The sequence below is a fragment of the Primulina huaijiensis genome, chromosome 13 (genome assembly GCF_012295235.1).
Source record: "Primulina huaijiensis isolate GDHJ02 chromosome 13, ASM1229523v2, whole genome shotgun sequence".
Classification (NCBI taxonomy): domain Eukaryota; kingdom Viridiplantae; phylum Streptophyta; class Magnoliopsida; order Lamiales; family Gesneriaceae; genus Primulina; species Primulina huaijiensis.
Window position 1 is genome coordinate 13,811,878 of NC_133318.1, and position 7,346 is coordinate 13,819,223.

At 35.2% G+C, this 7,346-nt stretch overlaps 1 pseudogene; it reads right to left on the bottom strand.

Annotated features, from left to right (window-relative positions):
• Positions 1-6,119: 6,119 nt before the first annotated feature.
• On the bottom strand, positions 6,120-7,346 carry LOC140991912 (uncharacterized; annotated as a pseudogene).

A 7,346-nucleotide genomic window follows, 5' to 3' on the forward strand; every position in this document is an offset into this window, starting at 1 on the left:
ATTTTGGCATGAAAAATGAGAGATTATCGCGCAATGTAACAACTATTTTCAAGAGATAAAGCGTATGATTTCCGACCATTCAAGTTATGGCGATGGAGGGGAAAAGTAGTCCAAGATGTTCCCGTCAAGATGGTACTAAGAGCCGACCATATCTCGTCGTTTATTGGCCGGATTTTCCAAAATCTCGCCGTTGCTCTTGTGGAATTTTTCTGTTAGAATTACATTTTTACGGCCAACTTCATGGCGGCAATGGAGCGGTGAAGGGTGGGAAGAGGTTGGCCGTCCATGGGAGATGGTCGATAGGCTACGATTTCGTTGGAAAAAGTGATGGTGATCTCAATCATTTTGGGTTTTAAATTGAGGGGTGTTTTGAATTTGGGGATTTTTTGTTTAAGGCCCTATTTGACTTTCTGGACTGAAATTGATAATTTTGAAAATTAAATATTTTGACCCAATATAATTTTTTTTTCATAATTAATTTTGATAGCCAAAATTATTTTTCAGATTTAATTCTCAATTTTCAGTCTACGTATTTCCAAATTAAGAATTTTTTAAAATTTTGATTTATAAGTTTGTTTGAATTTTTAATTTACGAAAATTATTAAAATTATAAAAGTTGGTTTTAGAAATATTAACACTCTAAAATTATGATTATTAACCCATTTTAGAAACTATTTGCATGAAATATATTATGCCAAATTTATGTGTAATTATTGCTTGGTTATTATAGAAAATTTAATATAATGATTATATTTGTTGTCATAATCATACAAGAAAATAAAATTTAAGAATTTTCATGGAGAAATTCACATCTTGTTCATTTTTCATTTTTAATCTCAAATTTTTTAAATGAACAAATTTAGTTAAAAATGTTATTAATAAAGTTACCAAATAAATTAAAATTTTGGATTATAAAGATTGATAATATAGAATTAAGTAATAATAATTATGAAATACACATAAAAATATAATCTGGAAAATTCTTCATAGACCGATTTAAATTTCCTTGCATTTCCACTGGTATCCATGATTAATGTTACTACGTCTAAGAGTTAGGTATTTAAAGGTCCTTAGCCCTACCCATAAGATCTGCAAAATTGGCTGGCTAGTAGGGTGCTAAAGCCGATTGGATTCGGCTATTCAATCCCTTCTTGAAGCGACTCAATTTCAAGACTTCATCCGCCTTGATTATCGGGACATATGATCTAAAGGCATTGAACTGGGAGGTGTATTCTACCACTGACATATCTGGGGTTTGAGTGAAGTTTCCAAACTCACTCAATTTCTGTAATCTGACCTCGGCTAGATAGCATTGCTTCATGAAGGCATCTCAGAAGTGTTGCCATGTGATTGGTCCACCAGCTGTCATGGCTAGCGAGATTGATTCCAACTACTTGCCTGCTTTGTCTTCTACGAAGGGCACTATGACATCCACTTTAAGTGCCTCAAGAACCTCTAGTAGTCGCAGCTGAGTTTCTATACTTTTCAGCCATCTCTGACTAGCCTTGGGATCGGCGTCCCCTTTGAATGTCAGACACTTATTCTTGAGGAGGGATTCATAGTGGAATTTGATCCCGTTCGGTGGTAGAGATGGATGATTGGTGTTAGGGTTTATAAATCCTTGCGGTGTTGTTTCCACTATAGTGGCTATGACAATCAAATTTGTTTGGTTAAGATTGAACTCTGGTGGTTGTCCGTTTACGGTTATTGTTCGCATAATGTGGGTTATGGTTATGTTTTGGTGGTCTGCCGGCCATTTTCTGTGATTCATAAGTTTCTAAGAATTTGTATTGAAAGGATTCATCGAATAGATTGCGCTGGAAATAAATGGAAATCATTTAATAAATAAAACATTATTTATTGATTTAATGAATAATTTAAACATTATTTTCTGAATGGGATAACAAAAGTAGTACTGAAGGCAAATCGTAACAACAATGGAAAAAGACTCCTACTAATTAAAATTAAAATTTTAAACGAAAATTCACTTTTTCCATTATTTCTCTATTTCCAACTGCTTCTATGAGTTCTGTCTCTATCTCTTCAGGGTCCTCATCCTCAAATTCTCCTTCTTTCAGTTGTTTCAATAACTGCGTAAGCTAGGTATTCTCCCCTGTTAGCTGTGCCACTTGATTCTTCAGCCCTTGTATCTCTTCATCAGCCCCATTTAAAAATTGGCGGGCATGCTGACGGTGCTGCTGACACTCAGCTTGATCCTGTTGGTTCTGCTTTCTTAGAGTCTCAGCTTGTTTGATCAAGTGATGGTTGACATCTAAAAGATTATTCATGGCATCACAGACTTCCTCTAGTCTCTTCTTGTTCTTTGCATTATGTTGTTTTTCTTCGTTCAGCTTTGTAATGTAGCTTTCCATGTCCTTACGCATTCTCTCTTCTCGATACTTGCTAATTTCCATATCCTCCTTCAGAGATATGTTGTCTCCTCTAAGTTGTTCACATTGATGGACCGCCTTATTCAACTGACTCTGCACTTCCTCCTTCGATGCCATCAGGGTTTCATTTACTCGTTTTTGCTCCCCTAGTCGGGCTCTAAGGCGCTTAATATGACGGGTTTGGTCGTAGAGGGCCAACTGCTTCATACAGACGAAAGCCTGTGCACGAATGTGGGGTTGCCAAGGAGTCGATTGAGCCATTTCCTGAAATAAAAAGAACGAAAATGCTCAGAATAGATCCAATCATATAAATAGTAAACGACAAGCACCAAGACCCTATAGAGATAAATATATGGATTTTTTTTGAAAATTTCCAAAATGGAAAGTTTAGATATAGATACATGGATTTGAAGCATATGTCGAGAGGATTCCAGAAAAGTTGACAAAATCGAATTTGGAATTTCCTGCAAAAAGTTATAGACTCTATGAAACTTTCCTAAAACGGCAAAAAAACGATTTTGGAAGCTTAAACGAAGAATTTTCACCTTTTCAGCCCTTACAACACGACAAAAGCGTGATTTTGACTTGTTGGGTCGTCTCAAGGGGATTGCATTGGACTTGATCCAAAATATGACCGAAATTATTATTTTTTTTTTGTAAACATTTTTCCTCAACTGGATTATGAAGCTGACGACTCTTATACCACATAAATGTCACGCTCTGAGACTGAGGTTAGTCGACACCGACATTGTTCAACAATCACATAATCGTCAAACAACAAGATTCATAGTACAGTATAAACCAACACTAGTTTATATCATAATTTCCATACAAATAGCATTGTCTGTACAACAGAATTACTTAAAATGATAGAAATAATGCGGAAGCGTTTTACAACTTAATTAAACATAGACATAAATTAAACGTCCTTATGCGTCCATCACCAGCCCCAAAACTTGTTTGACTGTTCTTTCTCGATCTATTCTTCGGACTTATATAGGGAAGGTATAGTAAGAGGTGAGTGATATGGTCGTCACTCGGTTAGTGGGGGTCGTTCAAGCTTATACATAACAAATACACATGATTTTCGAAAACCAAATATCATATCATGCATAACATAATTCGCATAACATGTCATAAACATAAGAATATTTTTGGCCTAGGCAATGAAATTCCTCTACTTTCCATAGTTTACTGATATCAATCCCTAATTTTTACTTCTTTAAGATAGCGAGACCATATAACGATTACAATCCCACCGTATGAGGACCATACTTATCATGTTTTGGGAGTCCCACCAATATCCAGTTGAATCATTACAGTGCCAAAACATAGAACATACGATAATCGTATCAAGAAGGGGTAGAAACAGAATAACGGTGCTCGACCGAATCTTTCAAAAACGAATAATTTATACACAACCTATTTTAAAACAAGCCCACTTACCTTAGTATTTCTTGGAGAAAACGAGAAGGGTCGAGTGGAAGGGTGGTTTTCTCATACACGATCGGAAATGAGATCGAATTTGCACTCAACTCAGATCAATCCTTGCTCTTTGCTCGGACGGTGCTTCGGTTCATGTTCTAGCCAAAATATTTGATGGATTTAAGCAGAGTTTCGCATCAAGTGTGCTGTTGATCTTTTCGAATTACACAGCACTAGATTTTCGATACTTCGGTGTGGTTGAGTCTAGGAATGAGACACTATAAATTGGTGAGAGGAAGAGGCTAAATGAGTCACCTAAATCCTGCACAAACTACATCATATCACATGATTTTCTTTTCCTTTAGTTACAAAATCCCTCCATATATGGCTGATCTATAAAGCTGCCAAAATGTTGTCATCATTCCTTAATGTCACCCCAGTTCGAAATTTAAATGCCCAAAACTTGGTCAAGTCCTATCGATTTTCTTGTGCAAAAGTTGACGATTTGTTTCCATTTATTAGACCTTCCAACTCAAGCATGTATATATTCTTGTATATGTATTCAACTAATTCAATATCTATGTATAGACGTTGTTTAAATTCGAAGTCTAGGGATATATCATATATATCACTATACTTGTATTAATTTATTTACTTTCTTTATGTCTTTATCCTGTATAATCTTCTCCAATTTTGCACAACCTTCGTCCCAATTTTTCGAAATATACATACATATGTGTATGCATAATTACTTCTTAACATATCAATACCATTATATCTCAACATTAAAATTTCCCAATATACTTTCCAATCATCAATCATATGCATAGATGTGTATTCTAATACAAAAATCTAAAATTTTATACCTACATGCAAAACGACATATGTATATATATTAAATCTTGACTTGTATGCATATATATAATATGCCAATTGAATTCTCTCATTAATTTCTTCAAGAATACGGATCTTTAATTAAAAGGTTTGAAAATTGCAGGGTTTTACATGTATTATCAAGAGTTGACTATGTCTGGTATTTTCAATAATAGAAAATACTATATGAGAATTTTAAATAATGAAAATATAGAATCATGATATTATTAGAATTTTGGTGGGAATGAAATATTGTGTTTACTAAACATATGTTATTAAAGAATAGATAGCACACAATAAACATAACAAGAAAAAATCAAGTCTAGATTTTATCTCTCTCCAATTTGAAGAAGAAATCGGCCGTCCCTTTTTGACAATGCTCGGCCGAGCTCCTCCCGTTTACTGTTGTGCGCCACCACCGAACCATCGTGGGTCCGCAGCACCATCGTCGGTTCTTGAAAATTCCCGCGATCATCTCGACCCAAGTTTCACCTAGTTTTATATTCCAATCTAGGAGATGAACAAAGTCTCTAATCGTTGATCTGATTAGAATGTTGAAGAAAATTCGTAGAGATTTAGAAGAACTATTACCGCCTAAACACCAAGATAGTTGTAGCCGCGTTAAATACGCAAAGTGTCATATGAGTGATTTTAAATCATACAACGCCTTATGGGTGCAAGAAAATGATACATAAACACATAGATCGATAATATAACTTTTTATCTCAACATCATATATAGTCAAATCACCTGTAGCATCTTAATTTGTTTCTGAAATCGTTGAGTTGCGTAAAGCCTCAATTCGAGTGTACTTTACATTCATTTGTTTATTTAGAAATTATAATGAGTATGAAAAAATAAAACGGTTGCGTTTGAAACTTTATAACCTTTATTAATAAAATTATTTGAGCATAGATGACAATGACAGAAATTAAAATATATAGCATACATTTTTAGAATTAAAGATAGTTTGAGAAGTTACATTAACTACAATAACAGTTAACGTACAATATTTTCTTTAAACCAAATAAATCTCAAAATCGAAGATATATAACGTTCCATCAAAAAAAAAAAATTTTATTTTGGTCACAACATAATTGAAAAAATAATTAATTTATATCAAATCAAATCAAACTGACATATATACAATCAAATTAAAAAGAGTAACACTTTAGTTATTGAGTATGTCTATTGTGAGACGATCTCACGAATCTTTATCTGTGAGATGGGTCAACCCTACCGATATTCACAATAAAAAGTAATACTCTTAGCATAAAAAGTAATACTTTTTTATTGATGACCCAAATAAGATATCTGTCTCACAAAATACGATACATGAGACTGTCTCACACAAGTTTTTGTTTTAGGGGTATTTGTGTCTTTCAAGAAATGATTATGAGTTCAGATCGAATAAGATTTTATATTTTTAATTTTTAAAAAGGCAGAGATTAAACAAAATAACTCCCACTTTTATAGGAAAATACGTGTTATATATATGACAACATTACCCCATGACAAAGTTATTGATGGCTTAATCAATCAAACAAAGAGATAATTACCTAACAAATTACTCGTCGTAACTTCAATTTTATACACAACCAACTTCATCTCCAATTTCCCCTTTTCACCTTCTACCTTTCCATGTCCATAGGGGTAAATGATTTCCCAATTTGTAGAAAACTCTTGACCTGATCTCCTACCTTAATATTGTCTACATTTTTTTGCGCCTCGACGTCGTCATCATCATCATCATCTTGTATGACAAATTTCGATAGAGATTGATACTGGATTCTTTTCGAGTATAACTTGATCATGACTAGATAAATCGCGACCACGAAAATTGTCAACCCAACGACGTACCAACTGAATTGAATGTTGACTAGCGATTTGGCACGTTCGAGGTCTTCATGTTTGTGGCACCGGACCACCTCATGACCCTCCTCCATGTTTATGAAGCAGCCCTTAGGGATTAGACTAGGGGTCCATAACATGTAGCCCGTTACTATTAGCCAAACCCCTTGAAACATTATACTTGTAGACCTAACAAAGCTATTCAAGAAACTCTTGTGGTAGTTGATGCCTAAAAGTGTGGTACAAAGTGATAAAAGTATTGCAATTTGAAGAAGCCAATGGTATTGTCCCTCGACCCCCATGTGATCCGATGAGTGGAGGTGGAAGAGTAGGAGTTGCTGCCCAAACGCCACCGCGCCGAGGAAATTTGTGAGCCCATATTTGTGCTGGAGTGGCAATCTTATCTAGCACAATTGATAAACATGCGTAAGTGAAGAAAGATAAAGATATATTGGCATGTTCGAAGTTGTGGAGGTGAACCGAAGGGATGGTTCCGTCGGGGTCAAGTGGTTGATGTCGTTCCGGCCCTATAAAAAGCTCCATAGCTATGGAGATGGAGCTTCCCACCATGATCAAGTAGAGCTCCAAGTACTTGATTCTTGAAGTCGGGAACCATGGTGAAGAGGTGTAGGATTTGGGGTTCAGGGCATGAAGTTTGACGTGGTTGAAGAGATGCCATAATCCTATCACAAAAAAGCCAAATCCGGGCGCCACATGTCCTACAAGAGTTCCCATGTTGATATTTGTGCCTCGTGTTTAGGGAGAAAAGAGAATAGGAGACAGGGAGAAAAATGAAGTGGGATTAAA